This window comes from Microcaecilia unicolor, chromosome 6 (genome assembly GCF_901765095.1).
Source record: "Microcaecilia unicolor chromosome 6, aMicUni1.1, whole genome shotgun sequence".
Classification (NCBI taxonomy): Eukaryota; Metazoa; Chordata; class Amphibia; order Gymnophiona; family Siphonopidae; genus Microcaecilia; species Microcaecilia unicolor.
The window spans coordinates 260067381-260090122 of NC_044036.1; positions in this window are offsets into that span (position 1 = coordinate 260067381).

Here is a 22742-nt window from a genome sequence, read left to right on the forward strand (position 1 = left end):
AAAATTTTTTACTATGTTTTTTTGCCTCTAATACTATCTTTTTTTCGTAATCCCTCTTGGCCTTCTTTATCTGCGCCTTGCATTTGCTTTGACACTCCTTATGCTGCTTCTTGTTATTTTCAGACGGTTCCTTCTTCCATTTTCTGAAGGCGTTTCTTTTAGCCCTAATAGCTTCCTTCACCTCACTTTTCAACCAGGCCGGCTGTCTTTTGGAGTTCCGTCTTTCTTTTCTAATTCGCGGAATATCTATGTCCTGGGCCTCCAGGATGGTATTTTTGAACAGCGTCCACGCCTGTAATACAGTTTTTACTCTCTCAGTTGCCCCCCTAAGTTTTCTTTTTACCGTTCTTCTCATTTTATCAGTCTCCTTTTTTAAAGTTAAACGCTAACGTATTTGACTTTCTGTGTACAGTTACTTCAAGGTCGATATCAAAACTGATCATATTATGGTCACTGTTATCAAGCGGCCCCAGTACAATAACGTCCCTCACCAGATCATGCGCTCCACTAAGGACCAAGTCTAGAATTTTTCCTTCTCTCGTCGGCTCCTGCACCAGTTGCTCCATAAAGCTGTCCTTGATTTCATCAAGGAATTGTATCTCTGTAGCATGTCCCGATGTTACATTTACCCAGTCTATTTTTGGATAATTGAAGTCACCCATTATTATCACACATTATTATCACTTTAGGCACCATATATAGAATCTGGAGGTCAAAGGGCAAATATGTAACTAGGCACCCACATTTAAACACCACTTGCACAAGTAAATGCACAGAATATCAGTACTTTCACAGGTAAGTGTATATTTACACATGTAAGTGGCAGCAAAGTGACTAAGCACTAGTCTGTAGGGGTGCACAATAAGTAGCTTAGGGCCTTATTCTATAAAGGTTATGCTAATAAATTTATGCTCCTAAATTGCGAGCATTATTTTGGAGCATAGAGTATGCTCGTAATTTATGAGCATAGACTTATGCTCATAAATTTAGGAGCATAAATTTATGAGCATAACCTTTATAGAATAAGGCCCATTTGGGGGGGGGGGGGGATTTTATATATAGTGCCTAAAAAATCCATGCAGAAAACATTTTCAACTAAGTGTATTCTATAAGTGGCGCTTAGATTTAGGTGCGGTACATAGAATATGCATAGTTGATATTTCAGCGCCTAAAACTAGGTGCATCCATTTACACAACCGAAAACATGGCATAAATCCCAGCACATCCCAGCACGTAGATTTAGGTGCATTCGGCCATATTCTAAAACTATGCATGTAGGTTTTGGAACACCCACAAAATGTCAGTTTCCCCACCCATAACCATGCACCTTTTTTGGATGCCCGCATTAAAAGTGAGGTGCACTGCGTTTCAGAATACAGTATTTGCAAGTTGTGCGCGCAAATTATAATTATTGCCAATGCTCATCATTGCTTGTTAGTGCTGTTATCAACACTGATTGGCTTGTTAAGCCAATTATGTTACACGCGTTGTTACAGAATATTCTTAGATTTCATCGCAAATCTCTAGGAACACTATATAGAATCCGGGGTATAGTGCGTAAATGCAAGAGAACATTCACATGGGTGGAGTATAAGAAGTGAATGGCCAGGGCTGCCACTTACATGTATAACTTGCACCATATTTTCTTACACATGCCTCTGCCTCCTTTATACAAGCACAGTTATACCAGATCTATGGCTGGTGTAACAGCAGAGAATGCATTTGTTAGCACTGGTTTACAATAAACTTCTATAATGAAATCTGGACATCCAGATGCCATTGTAATAGGCTCTCACTTCATGGTATCAGGGTGTCTGGAAGGAGGCTCCCACTTATAGAACTGCCCCATCACTGTGCATTGATTTGTTGCTTAGAGAAGGGGTAAACTAATTTCAAAAGCCTGTTCTAAATAAGTAGTGGTTTATCTGAGTAAAAGAATAGTCTGAAAATTGCCAGGACAAAAGTCTGTGTGGAGTTCCACAACATGAGGATTGTTAGCCCTATTTAGAGGAGACATTCTCAAGGACTTTTAATTCGGGGAGAAAGTTTACACATGCAGATTGTGGGTAGATATTCAGAGTGATTTATTTAGGTAGGAAGGCTCCTATGTAGTTAAATTCTACTGGCTGGCTCTGCTGCTGATATTGAATGGCACTTAACCAGTTAATGCTGCTGAATATCAGTACAGACCTCCATGGCACTATTTGGTTAGTAAATGAAACCAAAAACTAAAAACTTGCTCTAGATGGTAACTAAGGGAATTGTTTGTGAATAAAATCAGATTTCAAGAAAAACCAAAACCTCAACTGCCAGGGATGCCTACAGAGATGGCCTTCCCTTAACATCTTTTGTTTTATCACAGGTTTCTCTCAATCCTTTGTAACAAGCAACAATAGACAACTCAAAGAGAAAAAAAAACTTCAAAGAGAAAAAACTATTGTACCAAAAAAACAGAGGAAAACATCTTAACAAACTCACTAAGCCACTCTTCCCTTAAGTAAGCATCAAATTCATGCTGAAAACATTATGCCTACATGTGCCAGTAAAAAAAGACTACTACTTAGCTTAAACACCTGGGTGATCTCAATAATATTGTATTTCCACAAAATCATCAGTCCCGGTCAGATCAAAGAAGTAGATAAGCTGTAGCATTGTTCAAATCCTCGACAAGGAGCTCCCTTGTTTCGTATCTGCATCAGGAGGAATCCACCAAGGAAATGTTCAGACATTTGGTTCAGACTAACTATTTGGTTAACATCAGGGCAGTCTAGGGGCAGAAGTCAGATAGAGTAGGGATTTACCCAGATACTGGTAATTTTCAGTCTGCTAGCCAAGTGAGTGCCAAGATCAAGCTAGGACATCAAAAAGACTGGACACTGATCTGAATGCCCACTAGCACCCAGATAACTTCTGGTAGCTGTGGAAGACCTGGATATTACTACTACTATTTAACATTTCTAAAGCGCTACTAGGGTTACGCAGCGCTGTACAATTAACAAAGAAGGACAGTCCCTGCTCAAAGGAGCTTACAATCTAATGGACAACATGTGAAGTCAGTTTACAATCTAATGGACAGTATGTGCGGACAGTCATCATGATGTCTAGTTTAGGCCCAACATTGAATACTGGGGTCAGATTAATCTTGTAGCAGTCTAGGTGCAAAGTTAGGTATAGTAGGGATTTACCTAGATAGTGGTAATTTTCAGTCTGCTAGCCAAGTGAGTGCCAAGATCAAGTTAGGACATCAAAAAGACTGGACACTGATCTGAATGTCCACTAGCACCCAGGTAACTTCTGGTAGCTGTGGAAGACCTGGGTATTCAATGCTGATGTCTAGTTTAGGCCCAACATTAAATACTGGGGTCAGATTCATCTTGTAGCAGTCTGTGCCTTTAAATTTGCTGACTGCTATGGGCTAATTGTCATTTTCAATCTAAGTGTCCTATTTTCTATCAATAAAGTACCTACAGAGAAAGTGGGAGCAGCTGTCCATGAGTACAATGTACCTATAGCAATTTTCAAAGGGAGACTTTGGATGCCACTTTGACATTTGGAGCTGTGCTGGACATCTAAGTGCCAATTTTGTTTAATTTTCAGCAGTTCACGCATAAAATTACGCGCCTACCAAAATGTATGCACAACTTTTATACATGCAGAAAAATGGGTGTGAAAGAAGTGTTCTGGGCTCACTATGCTCCTACTTGAGATTAATAGGAACAGATATTGATTGCCTATATGCCTAGTATATATGTTTGGGCTGGATGTGCCAAAACAGGTATAACTTGGAACATACAGCCCTAACCTACATCCAATCCAATCCAAATCTTATATACCGCTCACATAATTTAAAAAAAAATAGCTAAAGAATTAACCATCAAATATATCAAATAAAAATGATTTCAGCCTCTTACGTAATCATATATACTTTTGATAATTGGCAATTTATTCCAAGTGACAACTGCTTGAAAAGGAAACATACCCCCCGATATTCAAAGACTTTTAACTTGCCAGGATCAGCACCTGGCTAGTTAAATGTCCCATAACCGGCTATCCAGCGATATTCAGCAGGGGATAGCTGGCTGTATCTTGCATAATATTGTCTGTTAGCAGATAGCAGATAACCAGTTATACTGGCCAATATAACCGGCTATCTGCCAATTTTCAGCCCCAATTTAAGCGATATATTTGGCTACGTGAATATGTGGGATATCTTTGACTGGTTAGAAGATAACCAGCTAAGTCTGAAAATCAACATAGTCGGTTATCCTGGCCAAAAATAAACCAGATATTCAATGTTGGTCATTGGAAACGGCCTGGCATTGAATATCCGGGTTTAGCGGTGACCACGGGAGTTAGCTGAGAAAAAAAACTTGATTAGTAATACAGAAGTATTACCATATAGTATCTGAAATACTATACAAGTGACCTTAAAAGTACTCCATATATGAACACGCAGCCAATGAAGTTTTGGCTCAGATACACTTTCCCACTTTCTCAGCCGAAAAATCAACCTGACTGCTGTATTCTGCAATAGTTGCAATTTATAAAATAATGTATGACTCAGTCCAATGTACAATGAATTAGAATAACCCAGATTAGACAATGCCAACATCAAACTAAAAAAGCAAGATGAGAACTATGAAAAAAACATCCAATTAACTTCAAAAGACGTAAACAACAAAAAAAGACTTCTTCCAAATTTGGTGAACCTGAGCTTCAAAAGTTGTATAGGCACCAAATATCTGTGCTTATAGATCTAGAGTAAGCATATAAGTATACATGTTCAGTAGGTACACAACCCCCGGATTTATATAGCATGCCTAGAGATGTGCACTGAATTCCAGGCGGATTCTATAACAATGCATGCAATTTAATTGGCTTAACAAGCTAATTAGCGTTGATAACTTAAAAAGCAACAATGAGCACTAATCGGCAATAATTAGAACTTAGTGCACAACTCACTATTCTATAATATAATGCACCCAACTTGTAACACGTGCAGTAAAAAAGGGGCGTGGTTATTGGCGTGGAAATGGGCGTTTCGTAGGCGTTCCAAAATTTATGTATGTAGTTATAGAATATGGCCCTCTGCGCCTAAATCTACACGCTGGGATTTACACCATGTTTTCATTGATGTAAATGGATGCACATAGTTTTTGGTGCTGGGATATCAACTAAGTGTATTCTACATACCGTACCTAAATCTAGGCACTGATTATAGAATATGTTTAGGCAGAAATGTTTTCCATGCAGATTTTTTAGATGCCATATATATAATCCCTCCCATAGGGTGCAATTCTATAAGTGAGTGTCTCCTGTTCGGCGCCCCAGTGCTATGTGGGGTGTGCCTATGCTGTAATAGCATCTGTGTGTTCAGTGACCCCACTCAAGTCACTTGCTGTACAGTACTCTATTTTATTTAAAGTCTTGTGCTTGGCCTATAGCGCTGTTTATACAGGAGTGCCTAGTTATTTGGTTCTTTTGCTTTCTTTTTATGTTCCAGTATGAACACTTAGATTAAGCACTGCATGCCGATTGGCACTTCCTTCTCCAGCTCAGGCTTCCCCCCCTTTTTTTTTTTGACTCCCAGTTTATGGAACGCCTTATCTGGTCTTCAAGAGGAGGCATCGTTTCCTAAGTTCTTTTTAATTATTATTATTATTTTTATTTGTTTATAATTTTCAAATAACAAACTAAATTTAAATACTTGCTTAAGAAAAGTGGAAAGTAGCAATAGTATGAAGAAAATAACATTACACAAAATAACAACAAAAACAAATTCCTTCTTAGACCACAATGAAAAAGGGGGAGTGGTAAAAAGACAAGGAGATCAAAAAGAAGTAATACAATACTTGAAAAAGGCCATTAATGTGCTACTAATCCCACCCCATAATTTTATCAAAATTTGATTAGGACATTCCACTTGTGATCTTCTTCAGATCCAAGAAGGATCTTAATTGCTCAGGTTGAAAAATATATATACTTCGTTCTGTAGGGGTCTTTTCCTGCTGTTTCACCTTTGCTGGTTAGGCCTCAACCATCTTTTCCTGATCTAGTATGGATTCTACAGTCTCAGGCCTGAATTCATCAGAAACCAGTTTTCTTCTAGGAAAACACCTTCTTGGCATAGCTGTGCTAGTGACTTCATCAAGGACATGTCTACGTGCACTAACCATCCACTTTATCTGTTGGGAAGGTGTGTAGGAGCATGCCTTACAGAGACAGAGTCTCTGGGAACCATGGAGGGTAGTTTATTATCATTATGCTTGTGAATGATAAGATATTCTTGCTGGAAGCTCAAAAGGCTCCATTGTTATGACTGTGGGTACTATGCTAGATGGAAGTACACAGTTTGTGATTGGTCCTTGTATGTCATCTGATGCAGAGGAATGTCAATGCTGGGCAGGAAAGAAAAATAGAGAAAAAGTAAAATAGAAGAAGATTGCTTGGTATATGGGGTTCTCTCTCTGAGCAGCTAGAGAGTAATTTGCACCAAACAGCTGTGAACTGAACTCTGGGATGAGCACTGCATGAAGTACAGTATAAAAACAGCTTTGTTGTTTTCTATGAACTGTATGCTTCTATCTTTGCCTCTGAGACAAGAGTAACCTTCTGGAGGTCTCCTAGAGGGTGGACCCTTGCCCCCCAGGCAAGAAAAACTCTAGCTACTAAATAAGTGTTAGACATAATAAATGTTTATTCAAATAGTCAAATAAGCCAATCAGTAATTATTGAAATATCAACAAATAAAATCCCAATAGAGTATAATATGTAGCAAATAAAAATAGAGTTTTCCCTGGGAGCTGTCAATATGTCCACCTGCTAGTGGACTCACTGAGACTTGCCATCCTCAGTTCTGTTTCCTCTTAAATACTTTTTCTTCCTACCTAATGAATATGCATCTTTCCAGAATATTCTATTTCCTGTTATGGCGAATCCTGTTTCCAGCACGCTCCATCAGCTTCTATCATTTATTCCTTCATTATATTGACAGTTAGGGCCTGTCATGCACATAAGCATAAGTTTTCATTAGATAATGGCTAAAGTTACTATGTTACTGCCCCCACCCTCTTGCTAAGGCTACAATTTTACCCACAACCACTTACTTCTCTTTCTAATTGTTTATTTGGATACTGCAGGTGTCCTTAGTCATAAGAGTCTCTGGCTCTTAGTTGCTGTCCAGCAACTTATCACAAGTGTCACGTCCCTTACCTGTTCGACGCTTCTCCTGGCTTGGTCATCCCGCAGTTCCGTCTGAAGGGGACGAGGATCAGTCTTAGGAGGGTCTGTTTCTGTTTCCTATTTCTGGCAGCCGTCATCTTGGTTGGATCAATGGCCGCAGCCATCTTGGATAGCTCAAGAGTCGTAGCCATCTTGGATAGCTCTAGGAGTACAGCCATCTTGGATAGATCATCTCTTAGGAAGTCATCTTGGAGTAATGAGGACAGGAAGGAAGCCCATATTTGGTCCTTTGAGATCTCCTGTGGGGGCAGCCATTTTGGATTCTGAGGATGGTTGACTCTGATTGTCTTACAATTTAAAGCCTTGCCTTCAGTCCTTCTGCGCTTCAGCTTCTATTCAGTTCCTGGGTAGTTGCAGTGCAGTTGGACCGTCTTGTTTGTTCCTAATTTTTGACCTTTGCCTGTTTTGGACTCTGTTATTTGCTGCCTGCCCTGACTTCGGACCGAATCCTGACCATTGCTTGTTTGCTGCCTGCCCTGACCTCGGACCGAATCCTGACCATTGCTTGTTTGCTGCCTGCCCTGACCGCGGACCAGATCCTGACTACCTCCTTCTGGGTATCTGTTTTCCACCCATGTCTTTCCTGGGTGACAACCCCACGTGGTTCCAGAAGACCTGTAGACCGCCCGCACCTGGAGGCTCAACTTCCAGGGAACGGCGGCCTTCCCAGGTGAAGATTCGGGGTTGTCCGGTGCCTTCCAACACCGACGTTGGACTCAGCTAAGGTGTGGGATCAAGGCACAAGGGCTCACAGTCAGACAACAAGTTAGCATAGGCCAAATGTCAAACCACAAACTTCTAGCTGTCTTGCAAATTCGCAGCTGCTCCCAGCTCAGAAAATGCAATATAGCTATACTAAAATAAAAAGCTAGAAATATGGAAGTTTTGTACTTTTCCATGGCCTCTGTGATATACAGAATTGCACACAGCAAGGACCATGGACTTTTCCTGATCTACAAGGGCTCACAGGAGGTATCTGATTCTGCACATCACCTGAACTCTGGGACCTTCAGGACCACAAGGGTCAGAGAAGCAGGAATTATTTTCTTATAGCTCAGGTTTTAGTTGGGTGGTTTCACCTGTAACTGATTGGCTGTCTCAGGACTGGTGGTCATCAGTGGCGTAGCTAGGTGGGGTGCAAGGGGAGCGGTCGCTCCCCTAATCAAATTACAAACGAAAATGGCGCCTACCTCACCTGCTTCTGAAATGCCACACAGCAGCATGGATTTTATTTTAAACTTTGCTGCAGACAAACACTTCTCCCCTTTCTCTCTCTCTCCCCTTTCCCATATTGTACCAAAATGAATGTCCCTGAGCCTCTTCTTTCCTTAAACACTCCCCAGTCTCCCCCCACCCGAGCCTAGCAGACTAGACTAACACCGGCGCTTTCGCTTTCTGTTCCCCCTCGGTTCCACAAACCTTTCTCTAGCAGCCCCTCCCTGCTGCTTTTTCCCCTGCAGCGATCACAGGCTGCTTCACTGAGCCAGAGTCTGATGCTTCCTTCTGCTCCGCCCCTCTGACACAACTTGCTGTGTACGCGAGGGTGGGACCGGGACTTGGCAGAGGGAAGCATTTGACCCAGGCAGCCTGTTATCGCTGCAGGGGCTGCTAAAGAAAAACAGGTTTGAGAGATTTGGAAGGGGATGAGAAGGTTAGATTGAGAACAGAAGACGGTGTCAGCCAAGGCAGTTGGATAAAAGCAGAAGACAGGGTGAGTGAGCCTATCTAGCTCATTATATGAAATAAAGATTGAGTATCATTACAATAGCTTAAAAAAATTAGTGAGGCTGGTAGAAACAGCACTTAAAAACTGTATTTTTTTGCTCATTTTTCTACACTGCTCTATACAATGCAGATGAAATTTCAGGGAGGATATCCTGTTTCTTTCATCTTAACTGTTGTAATCAGCCATGGGAAGGTGTTATAAAGTTGATGGAATATATTGAAACTAAATGGAAGTAAAATTAAACTCTCCTTTCATTGGGGCTCATAGAATCACATCTTCACTTAATGTTTTGTAGAAGGTAACATTTTAGATACACAAATACACAAAGAGGTGCTGGACTTGAGAAGGTGGGAAAGGGGTGGAGGGGTTGAGGGAAGAAGAAGGTGCTGGACTCAGGATAGGGGTTGAGGGAAAAAGGAGCAGTGTTGGTCTCAAGGGAGGGCTAGGAAAAAACTGAGAGCGGTGCTAGATTCAGGAGACACCTGACAGAAAAAGAAAGTGGTGCTGGACTCACAGGGGGTTGGGGGAGGCACGGGGCTGAGGGACAAAGAGAAAGTTGCTGGACTCAGGAGAGGCTGAGGGAATGAGAGGAAGATTTGCTGGACTCAGGAGAGGCTGAGGGAATGAGAGGAAGAGTTACTGGACTCATGGGGGGGGGGGTTGAGGGAATGAGAAGGAGAGGTTCTGGACTCCAGGGAGACTCAGGGAAGAAGAGGGAAATGTCCTGGACTCATTGGGGAGAAGGGAGATGTGCTGAACCCATGGGGGGGAGAGGGCGGGAAGGGGACAAGTGCTAGATCTGCAGGGGTAGGGGGATAGAAGAGATGCCAGACTATGGGTGAGGGGACCAGGGAGAGAGGAAGAAGATGGAAGGCCATAGGGGGATGGAGAGAGCAAGGTCCTGGACTCATTGGAGAGAAGGGAGATGTGCTGAACCCATGGGGGGGGGGGGGGGGAAAGAGGGCGGGAAGGGGCTGCCTTCACCCTAAGGATTTTACCTAACCCTGCCCTGTCCCAACCCCACTCTAGGCCCACCTCACTCCACCTTAGCCTCCCCAAACAACTCAGTCACTGACCACACATGTATGCCTATGAGGATTTTAACCCTTTCCTCTCTCCCGGCCCTTCAGCCTCGCACTGGTGCCTATTTTACAAAAGTCTGCTCCCCCTGATGTCAAAACCTGGCTACGCCTCTGGTGGTCATTAGCCTAATTTTGCTGGTAGTAGTAATCTTTTCTCAGGGTATATTATAGTTGTGTAGTTATATATAGTGGCATACATATTTTCATACATCTATTGGTGTAATAATCAGTATATTTTGCTAGTATACAGAGTTTTGTAACTTGCTTTGCATTTTACCATATTGTTATTTTTATATCTATAATAAATAATATATTTCCATTTTGGCATTATTCCTTTCATTGGTGCAGTCTGTCAGCAGAGCATAAGGGCCAGTTGGGTACTCTCATATCCTTAGCAAACGAGTCCAGAATAATTGCTAGTCAGTAATTCTGTGCCCACTTAAGTACCTTTACAGTTCCCATACACTTTACCAAACATTTACAAGAATAGGCAAGTGTCATGAAATACCTAGCCACCCGACTGGGTCCACGGCCACTTAGAAGGTCTATCCCCAACACAGCTCAGGTTCACCTGCTGCTTGTGCTCTACACTAGTACCCTCCTCCCACTGACTGGGTCACAACCACCTCTGGGTGAATCTCCTTCTCTCAAATTATCCCCACTGATTTCTAGACTACTGGGACCACACTCCCAGTGGTCCCACAGTTCCCAGAAAGCACTCACAGACCCAATTAACAAACCACCAGGATTTTTTTTATCAGTCCTGACAGAAAGGAAATAAACTAAATATTGTTTATTATCTTTTAAAAATTGGACAGTGGAACAAAATAGTGCAATCAGCAAACAATAACAGGTAACTGAAATATGGATCAATTATAACACTAACTAAACATTTGTTTCCTTTCTAGAAAATACCTGGGGAGATCAGGACATATAGCTGTTCACCACTTATCAAATATAACTATTTTCTACAGGGCTTCAGCAAAGAGCTTTCTCTTCTCCCGGGCTGAAACTAGAACAAAAGCCAGTATAATTGAAATGAAAAAAAAATATCAGAGGCCAGTCAGCAACATTTGAAAAGAGCTGGTTACATCACTCAGGCATTTCCTTATCTGTGTTAACTAAGGAAAGAAAGGTCAGTTCTTTGTAACAGCTTAAAACATAACATGCACCACCTGCTGACAAAACTAGAAAAGTGTATTTCAAGATTTAATAAAGACAATTTTACAGGCTTAAAGCACACTGTTCTGTCACAGCTAGTAAAAAGATAATATTTCTTGACATAAAGCCAAATCCTGAGTCTGTTTGGTTACGTCTGGATAAATCCAGACTTTCCTTCCACAGAAAAAGAGTTTGAGAATTGCTATAATATATTCTCAAAACAAAATTCAGGTCCTGCTCAAACACAAAAGATGCAATCAACATCACTCTAAGTTTTCATTCACAGATGTCTCTAGTAATGCTGACAGGTTCAAATCTTATAGAGGAGCTTCTTGTACCACTTGTGCCTCTTGCGTGAAGGTCTTGCTTGGCTTCCTACAGATTTAACAGGAAAGTAATAAATTTTATTCAAAGAAGGTATTTTATCTGAAGAAAATTTCAAAACTTCCACTAGGTACTTTCTGAAGCAATCTGCTGAAGAAAACCCAGGTGCTTTGGGAAAATTCAAGAAGCACAAATTTAACCTCCTATTACAATTTTCTATTTCTTATTTTCCTATGGATCACAGTCTTATCCATAATCAAAGTTGTAGACGCCTCTTGCAAGGATTTAGCATCAGTTTTAAGAATAGAAATTTGCTCAGAGAACTCCTCACTAAAGTTGTCACTTCCTTTGAGGATCTCTCAACAGTAGTGCCCATTTTCTGAAGAACATTCCAAATGTTCTTCAGTGACACTCCGTGGCTGACTGAGATGCTGCCTGCAATGGCAATTGGTCCCTGGTGTTCATTCCCTCTATGTCATCTCCAACAAGCACATTAACCTCAGCATGGGGTCCCACCAGAACACCTTTCGTAGGGGTACTTCCATCGATGTTGCTGGTTTGGCGGGGCATGGGAGACGAGCAAGCACCGGAGAGGATATGGTGACATCTAGTCTGATAGCTGAGGGCTTTCTTTCACTCGCAACTGTCACTGGGCTCAGAATTCTGGTAGAAAGGGCAGGAGTCCTAGCCGCATGGGGGAGGAGGTTTGGTTGGCTGGAGAATATCCAGAACAACTCCCTTCCTCTTAGTATGCCACATAGGTCTGGGGGAAAAACACAGTCAAGGCAGCAGGTAAGAGATGGCCAACATGCAGCTCGGGTTCACATCGCTATCTTGACTACTCCCCTATTTTTATGTCATCCTTTGCTAAGTTTAAGGTAGCATTAGAAACATATTATTTGGAATGTGCTTTTGAGACCATGTCTGTGAGTTCTGATGGATGAGGTGGTAGGCTCTATCTGTCTCAGACTATCTCATTTATTTTGTGGATTGATTTTAGTTTGATATATGAGAATTTAATTATTATAATATTATGTTCTTATGTACTTTAATTTTTTTATTTTGTTGTTGTTTTATTCCCTTTATAATACTAGTGCAACTTTTTAATGGTGTGCCTTACATTTGGGAAACAGCCATAGACCAGTGAGTGCCTAATGTGGGAAACGTACATGCAACTTACAGTATTTTGTATGTGGCAGCACCGCCCATGATGTTTTCATGCTCCTCCTCTTGCAGATACACACTAAAGCACTTACATGGATCTTTACAGCAAAGCACTTGGGGGAGGGGCACTTATTCACATAAGTGCTAATTTTACCTACATTAATGGGTACAAGAGGTGCTTAAATGTGGGTGCCCTGATATAGGTTTGCTCTTTTTGGGGTGAATACTATTTATGGTACCACAAAAATCAGTGCCATCTGAAAATTGACCCCAGAGTATGCAAAACAACCTTGGGTAAAGGAATGGAGTTACCCAGGCCACAAAAAGATAATATGTTGCAAATACAATGCAAGCTGCTAAATTATGCTAATTTTTCTGGCAATTCATGGATGCTGCATTTCCATATGTAATAGTTTTGCCTTTGGGTGCCCAGATATTGCCTAAAAATTTAATAGTCTGTGTGTTACAACTAATTCTAGATTGTTCTTGTGCATTTTGGGTGATATTTGAGTTCATTGTATGAATTTAAATAGAATATGTAGTTCTTATCTAAAGGGAGAACAAGTTCTTATATTTCTAAGTATAGCTCTGTGGTTAGGAAATTTTGCCTCAGTAATAACTCCTTCCAGTTGCTGAAACTAGTTCCCTGATGATGTGATTCATGCTCAGGACAAGGGTCGGTATCTGTACTCTTTTCATCAAGCATGAACAGGTAGAGAATGGCTCCCTGTTTGGACGTGGTTGAGGAGGTTAATATAATATGTCTCTGTGTGTAGGTTTCCAGAGCAATTTAGAACTAGTTTTTGAATGTACCAACCTACACTGATCTCGTAGCACACAATGTGCTCTGTCGAAAAAAATTCCATGCCTTTTGTACTATAATGAGCTGGGGGAAGATGTAAGCATTATTATTTTGAAATAAGGAAGAGGAGTGCACTGACATAATGTCATGCATGCCACTCTTACATGCCCTACGGAATATCCCCTGTTGTATATATTGTGGTATATATATCCTATATATAGTCATTTCAGGTATGTGAATACATTTAAAACAAATTGGGATGGTTTAAAAGGACAATGTTTCATCTCAGTTCTAGATCCAATGCTATGGGCAGTCTCAGTGATATATCTCTCCTAACAATTTCTACTTTTCCTATTGGAGAATCTTACAGAGTAGGGAAGGTCACAGGCCTGTAAGTGAAGAGACACATGTAGCACTGACCCAGTGAACGTTTTAAGCTTTTTTTTAAACTTCTCAGACACAGCAAAAGACTAGGGGTGGGCAAGGCTGTGGAAGCAAAACAAGAATTAAAGCAAGAGGAGGAAGAGAAAAAGGGAGTAGAAGAATAAAGCCAAGTTAGAGAAATAGTAAAAAAAAAAACATAAAGGGATAGAAAAGGAAAGAGAGAATATAAAAGGTGAGCAATGAAGTCCAATAGGAGATGGAGAGCAGAGGAAAATATAACATAGTATACATAATATTAGAAAAGATCAAATGGGCCCACCCACCCTACAGCTATTCCTATCCACATTGCCAATGTGCATGCTGGTAGCCCATAGACATGACCCCTTGTATGGCATCACTTCTTATTCAAGGCAATTTTTATCATCTTCCTCTTTGCACATCATCCCCTCAATGAGATCAAAGAAGAATACAGAGAATAAAAAAGAACAAAGGAAAGAGACCGTAAATAGAATTATAGACATCATCCTATGTTCTCACTATAAACTGATGCTTTGTTGGGGGTGGGCATGAGTTCATCCCCAAGCAGAGGGTAAAATATACTTTAAGAATCTTAGGGGGGGGGGGGTGTCGATCCTGGGCTCAAGCACTCCTCATACAGAAGAGTGTTTGAACCCAAAGCAAACTAATAAAAATTCAACTCTTTCAGTAATAACTATTTGACATAAGCTACATTTTATGGAGATTAATCCTTGTGTTCCATCAATATAAACACAACCACACTCTCTCTAGACCCTCTTATTATTTGAATGGGTGGGTTCTAGGATTTCTTTAACATCAAGTTCTCCAGATATTGGGCATTTTAATGCTCTGCCAATGTACTCTCCTCTATTTCTCATTGCAGAACTAGATGTTCAGCACTCTCTCCTTCTTTCTCTGTAGTATAACACCTGGGTGGCATTTTGGCATATGCTTGAATGAATCAGGGCATAAGATCCTCATTTCCAAAGTTTTTAGCAGCTGGAAACAAAGGAAGGGGGAAAGTGAAAATAACTGAAGAGTGCAGAAAGAAATGTAGTAGGGGATGATTAAGGAAGTGAGAGAAAAGAGAGGGTATATATGAAGAAAATAAGAAACAAGGAAAGGTAACTGGGATTATTAAGAGAAATGGTGTGAAGGAGAGAAAGATTGATGTAATGAAGTAGGAGTTGAGAGTCAGTTTTTCACAGGTGCTGCCCAGTAGGGAGCGAATGAGTCTCTCTTTGGGACACAGCATGCTACTGGAATCATCTATACAGGAAAAAAAAAAAAGGAAACCAGCTCTTGATAATGAACATAATTAATTCCCCACTTTAGACTTTACTTTGTGAAAAGGTAGACTAAAATGATTCACTTGCTTAATCCACTATTCTTTAGATGAAAATGACCCATGAATGAAAATGCTATAGGGCTGCAGCACAGTCACTAATTAGCATATATATTGTTTGCCCTGGTATAAATTTACAGCAAATAACAATACTTTACACTCCACTACAGTTAGTAAATGAAGCTTTAGGCTATAAAAAAAACACATATTTCTGCATGCAAAGGTCAATTATAAATAGTTAAATATGTACCCTGCCAAAAGCTTTGAGAAAATGAAGAACATTCAGCTTAATTTATAATTTAACTCATTGTAGTTTATGATCCCCATAAATTATTCCCAGGTCTGAATATGGTGGAAGAATGATGCTGCTGGAAGGGAGAGGGGGAGGGGTTAAAGTATTCCATTGCTAAAATGAATTCAGTTCTTCCTTACTGTGGGAAAGCTGAACTGGGGGAGCATGAAATGGGTCTTTTGCAATGCTGGCAACAACTCTGATGAGTTTACAGATATGGGCATAGCTCCGTTAGATTGTGGACAGGAGAATTTGTAGGTTTGGGGTAATGATACAGTCCCATTCAGGGACCTACACAATAAAATTCATTAAAAATCAATTGTAGCATCATCTTAAAAATAATTAATGGGCTTAGTGATACAAAAAAAGTGTAGGGCTAGATTTACTCAGGTATCTTATTGCATCAGTATGTGCTAACATCCATTAATTAAAGAGAGGAAGCCAGAAAGTTTTTGTGTCATTTCCAGGAGTTCATTTTATTTGTTTTTCTTTTACCATTTTATCGCCATGGGACATTGAGTGTGCGCTCTTTTGAAAGAGTGCACACTTTATGCAAAGAGGGCACACTTTTTTGGAAAGAGTGCACACTCTTCCTGATAGTGAGCACATTCACACACTATTTCCACATGCACAGTGGTTCAGATTGGCATGTCATGGGAAAAAGGGCGTGCCCTCTGTCGAAAGAGTGTGCATTATTATTAGCAAGTGAAAAAACTTGAAATGTGTTGGATTTTCTTCTCATTTTCATTTAATGCCATCCAAAAACATGGAATATGAAAACATAGTCTTATTTCTACCATTAATACATATTATTTACCACTCATCCAATTTTTATGCAGTGGGAACTATTTACTAATAACACTAATTAACACTAATGGCATTAATACATGCTAATGTCATAGCAACTTTTAGTAAATCAAAACAATACTACCATTGCTTATAAAGTAGTGTCATCTTTTTAGTTTGCATGAGAGCATTATTGACAGGGAACCTACTAAATAGCATGGCCTCAGTCATACTATTTATCATAAGAACAGTCAACATATGCAAGAGATGTTTTTTTAATGCAACCACTAGGGATGAGCAGCCACAAAAATGTTGTGGTTTTTTTTTTAGCTATGTTTTGTACTGGAACAAATATGGTCAAGACTGTGCATACTTTACAACGGAGTGCAAAGTGTAAAGGTTGTCTAAAGTTAGGTGCTTAATTTGTGGCAAAGATCTGCAATTTGAATGCAAGGTAATTGGCTAAATTGCAGCTAACAATCAGTTGCTGATAACAAGCACTTACTTGTAATTAGGTGTGGACGTTATTCAAAAATACCATCTTGGAAGCCCAGACCAGATGCATTCCATGTATTTGCAAAGGTGGAAAGAAGAGAAAACGTCAGCCAGCATGGTTAAAAGGTGAAGTAAAAGAGGCCATGCCATTCAAAGAATAGAAAAAGGACCCAAATGAAGAAACTAAGAAGCAACATAAGCACTGGCAAGTCAGATGCAAAGCATTAATAAAGAAGGCTAAAACAGAATATGAAGAGAAACTTGCCAAAAAGGCTAAAACTCACAGTAACAACTTTTTCAGGTACATCAGAAGCAGAAAGCCAGCAAGGGAATCCGTGGGACCATTAGATCATGGAGGAGCAAAAGAGGCGCTCAAGGAGGACAAGGACATAGTAGAGAAACTGAATGAATTCTTTGCTTCTGTCTTTACGGAAGATTTAAGAGATCTGCCTGTACCAGAAATAGTTTTCAAGGGTGATGATGTGGAGGAACTAAAAGAAATCTCGGTGAACCTGGAAGATGTACTGAGCCAAATTGACAAATTAGAGAGTAGTAGATCACTTGGACTGGATGGCATACATCAAGCATGAAATTATTGATCTACTGTTAGTAATATGTAACATGTCATTAAAATCATTCGAAGTACCTGAAGATTGAAGGGTGGCCAATGTGACACCAATTTTAAAAAAGGGTGCTAGGGGTGATCTGGGAGATTATAGACCGATAAGCCTGATGTTGGTGCCGGGCAAAATATTAGAAACTATTATAAAGTATAAAATTACAGGGAAGTCACGTGATGACCGCATTCTGAGCAGTGACTCTTGATTCTACCTCAGCTCCCAACTCCTACAATATCACCAGAAATGCGGTGTATTTTATAATGTTTTGTATTACTTTAAGTGAGTAATTTCTTTTTGTTGCTTGTTGCATTGCTGGGGATGCAGGGTGTTTCTAGTTGAGCCCTGTAAATTGTGGCATGCCGCTTTGTATACCACAACCAACAATGAAGTTTGACTCTTTCAAGATGGCATCTGGAGCCTTCTCGTCACCGCTGACTCCAGTTTTCACCCTTCAGGAGGAGGCAATATGGGAGCTCGCACACAACTTGTTGGCGGTTTTAGATGACAAACTGGCAAAACTTCAACACACTGTGGATGAGATAAAGGAGAATTTGGAGACTCAAGCAAACAGGAATACACATGTGGAGCACTGGGTGGAACTTGAGGTTAAAGTGCGGGGCCTAGAAGAGTGTTGTAAGGTGCTCCTTGATCACCTAGAAGACCAAGAGAATCGAGGCAGGAGGAATAACCTGCATATTGAACAAGTGTCTGGCGAAAGAACTTTGGACTTTGATGGAAACTTGACTACCACAGCAGTTGGGCCTGGTCTTGGCAGCAGGGAGGGTTTAAGACTGAGAAAGTACATCGTGTGGGCCCCCCACACTCAAATACACAGCAACATAGGCCAGTACTGGTCCGCGTGCTGAATTTTGCTGATAAAGAATGCCTGATGACTTTGTATCGTAAAACCCATATGCTGAAATATAGGGGTGGCAAATTGCTCCTGTTTAATGACTACTCAGGCCAAGTTTCAGTGAGCCACCATGCTCTGGCACCTTATTGCATGGATCTCCAAAGCCGAGGCATTACATTTGTGGTGCAGTACCCTGCAAAGGTGCAGATAACACAGGGCACCAGTGTCACTTTGTGTAGCACAGTGAAGGAGCTGAAGTTTTTTTTTTTTTTTTGCAAGATTTACACTGACTTTATTTTGGGATAGGGAGTGAGAGGGTTCTTGTTTAATGGGGGATTGGCCTTTCTGGCTAAAACTGGTAGGGGGTTTTAGTTTGGTTAAATGGTCTAGATGGTTGGGTGAGGGGTGGATGGGAAGGGTTGGGGGTATGAATGGTGTGGTTATGTGAATGGTGTATGAGTGGTCTTTTGTGGTGTTTGCTGGATATGTTGGGGAGTTTGGACGTAGCAAGAGGTGGCATATGCTCACTATTTTGGGTGTGCTTTTAATTGGAATTTAGTAGAATGATAGTACAGTAGTCTCAGGTTTGGTTGCTGATTCTTCTATTGGGCTTTTAGGTCTAGGCAGGATGGGATGTAGGCTGGGGTCCCTATATCGCCATTGTTTGGCTTTAGGTCTATTTTTTCCCACTAGGCTCCTGGGTCCCATGAGTAGTTTGCAGATTATTTCCCTGAATATTGATGGGATTCATTCCCCAGTTATATGGACCAGGATTCTAAACTGTTTTAAGAAAAAATAAGCAGAGGTGGCTTTTCTATAAGAAACCTATCTTTCTGATTTTGAACATAAGAAATTGCATAGGGCCCGGGTAGGGGATGTATGGGCCTCATCTTTCAATGGGAGACAATAGACCATTTTGACCCAGAAAGAGTTGGATGTCCAAGTTCATAAATTGCTAATAGATAAGAATGGTAGATATATCATTGGTGGGGGAAATTTGGGGACATAAAGTTCTTTTGGGGACTATATATGCCCTGAATGTGTATGATCATGTTTTATTTTCTAAACTTTTAGAATTAGTGGGACAATTTGAGGGCTATACTATAGTGCTTGGGGGTGACTTTAATGTAGTAGCTCAACCCCGATTTGATTGCTGCCCACCTTGAGTGCCGACCTTTAATTTTTCCCATCGAGGGGTGAATTTTCTAATGTTTCAGCTCCAGCTTTTGGATATATGGCACACTTTGCATCCTCAAGAATCTGATTATACTTTTTATTCCAAAGTTTATTATTCTTACAGCAGATTGGATTACTTTTTGGTTTCTGAGATGGTGTTTTCTTCCATTTCTTCTGCTGAGATCTTATCTCTAACCATGTCTGACCATTCTGCTCTTGGGTTACAGCTACAGTTTAGTTTGAGTAGGCGAGGTTCCATTTGGCGCCTGAGTCCTATTTTGTGCCAAGAATGTGATTTTCAGGTGTTCCTTAGGAAATTATGGCAAGAGTTTTTGGATACTAATACTACACAACCTTTGGGGGATGAGGATTCCTCTAGTGCTGTTCTTTTATGGAACACTGCTAAAGCAGTGTTGAGAGGTAAAATTATAGGATATGTTAGTCATACTCGTAAGTGATGAGATGCCCTTACCACACAGCTTCAATACTGGAGGAAGAACTGCTTTTTTTGTAGAAAAAAAGGTGCTGGTACTCATTGTGGGCGGAGTCACACATATGACTCCACCCCTATTGTAGCCACACCCACGTTAGCCACACCCCTTATACCAGCCAAAGCGCATATAAACAGACATCATTGAAAATATTATACTAGTATAGGAGAAAAAAATAATGTGATTTTTTTTCATTATAAATAATTTCTGTAAGCTGTTACAGCTCCAGTATACCCAGTGCAAAATAAGACAGCAGATGTAAATTCTCAAATTGGATATATTCCAGACACTAAAATGAAAATAAAAGGATTTTTTCTACCTTTGTTGTCTGGTGACTTTGTTTTTCTGATCATGCTGGCTCAGTATCCGATTATGCTGCTATCTGTCCTCTTAACTCCGTTTCCAGGGCTTCCTTTCCATTTATTTCTTTACTTTCCACCTTTCTTCTTCATTTCTTGCCCTACATCCGTAAGTAAAAGCTGGGTCCTCCACAGACTTGACTGTCCAGTGGATCCAGCTTCTGCCTATTTTCTACATCCATGTGCAGTTTTTCTCCTCTTTTCCTTTTCCCTCACCTCATCTCCTTCCTCACTCTTCCCTCGCCTCCATCCATGTCCAGCATTTCTTCTCTCTCCTCCATCCACCCATGTCTAGCAGCCCACCTCTCCCCTGCCCTCCCCTTCATCCACCCATGTCCAGCAGCCCTCCTCTCTCCCCTGCCCTCTCCTCCATCCACCCATGTCCAGCATTTCTTCTCTCTCCCTTCCATCTCCTCCATCCACCCATATCCAGCAAGCAACCCTCCTCTGCCCCCTGCCCTCCCCTCCATCCAAGCAAACACCCACAGAAGGTGAGCTCTCCACAAGGAAACCAACGATAGGAAAAACACACAGTGGATCCAAAAAAGTCCTCTCACAATGAGTGTCTTCCTGAACAAGGTCTTTATTAATAGTAGCAGAATTGACCCACTACTAATTCTGCTACTATTAATAAAGACCTTGTTCAGGAAGACACTCATTGTGAGAGGACTTTTTTGGATCCACTGTGTGTTTTTCCTCCCCTCCATCCACCCATGTCCAGCAACCCTCCTCTGCCCCCTGCCCTCTCCTCCATCCACACATGTCCAGCAACCCTCCTCTCCCCCCTGCCCTCTCCTCCATCCACCCATGTCCAGCATTTTTCTCTCTCCCTGCCCTCCCCTCCATCCACCCATGTCCAGCAACCCTCCTCTGCCACCTGCCCTCTCCTCCATCCACCCATGTCTAGCAACCCTCCTCTCCCCCCCTGCCCTCCCCTCCACCCACCCATGTCCAGCATTTCTTCTCTCTCTCCCTTCCCTCTCCTTCATCCACCTGTGTCCAGCAACCCTCCTCTGCCCTCCCGTCCATCCACCCATGTCCAGCAACCCTCCTCTCCCCTGCCCTCCCCTCCATCCACCTATGTCCAGCATTTCTTCTCTCCCTTCCCTCTCCTCCATCCACCCATGTCCAGTGACCCTCCTGTCCCCCCTGCCCTCCCCTGCCATCCACCTATGTCCAGAAACCCTCCTCCTCTCCATCCACCCATGTCCAGCTACACTCCTGTGCCCCCTGCCATCCACCCATGTCCAGCGACTCTCCTCGTTCCCCTGATCCCCCTCCATCCGGCCACCCATATCCATCTGACCCCCCCTCCTGTCTGAGCCCCCCCTCCACGACCCAGTGCCCATCTGCCTACCAGCTCCATGCCGCCAGACGACCCTCTTCTGCCAACTGACCCGGCCGGCACCTGACCCAGCATTTAAAAAAAATCTACGAAGCGGCGCGGTGCCTCGCGTCTGAGAGTAAAAGAAGGATGATCGCTTCCTCGGCCGGCTTTCCCTCACTGTGTCCCGCCCTTGCCAACTAAGCGATTTTTCTTCTTTTACTCTCAGACACGAGGCACCGCGCCACCGCTTCGTAGATTTTTTTAAAATGCTGGGTCAGGTGCCGGCCGGGTCGGGTGGCAGAAGGGTCGTCTGGTGGCATGGAGTATGCGGAGGGACCCTGTAGGCTAACTCGTGGGAGGGAGGGAGGAGAGCCGGCTCCAGCACAACATCGGGTCTACACAAAAGGTGCCGGTATGCTGTACCGGTGCGTACCGGCACAAAAAAAAAGCACTGAGGAAGAAACATATTGCCACTCTCAGTGCTTTGGAGAAGGAGGAAATGCACAAGGCTAGGGCGAATTTGGATGAACTCTTAAATCAAAGGGCTAGATATAATCTTTTATTGTACAAATATAAATTGTATAAATGGGGAATAGAACGGGTAAACTGTTAGCTAACTTAGTCCAACCTCCTCGAGTTCAGAAAAGTATCACTTAAATTCGGGTGAAAGGCACTATAGTGAGTGATCCTCCCTCCATTTTTATCAAACATTATTCAATAGGGAAGAAATGGATGTACACCAGATAAACACATTTTTTCAGGATATGGAACTGCCTAGGGTTACACCTCAGGAAGTCTCTATGCTAGGACGCCCTACAGGGGTGAGAGAAATCCTACAGGCTATTAAGCATCTGAAACAGGCCACAGCTCCGGGTTCTGATGGGTTTGGTAGCGAGTTTTATAAACTCATGGCGGATTTCGTTTCAGATGTGTTTGGTGCTGTCTATCAGGAGTTCCTCACTAAGGGGGTAATGGAGTTATATCAAAACAGGACCCATGTGGTTCTCCTCCCTAAACCTGGTCAGGACACTGAACTGGTGGGTTCTTATCACCCCATTGCTTTGATTAATCAGGACCTTAAGATTTTAACTTCTG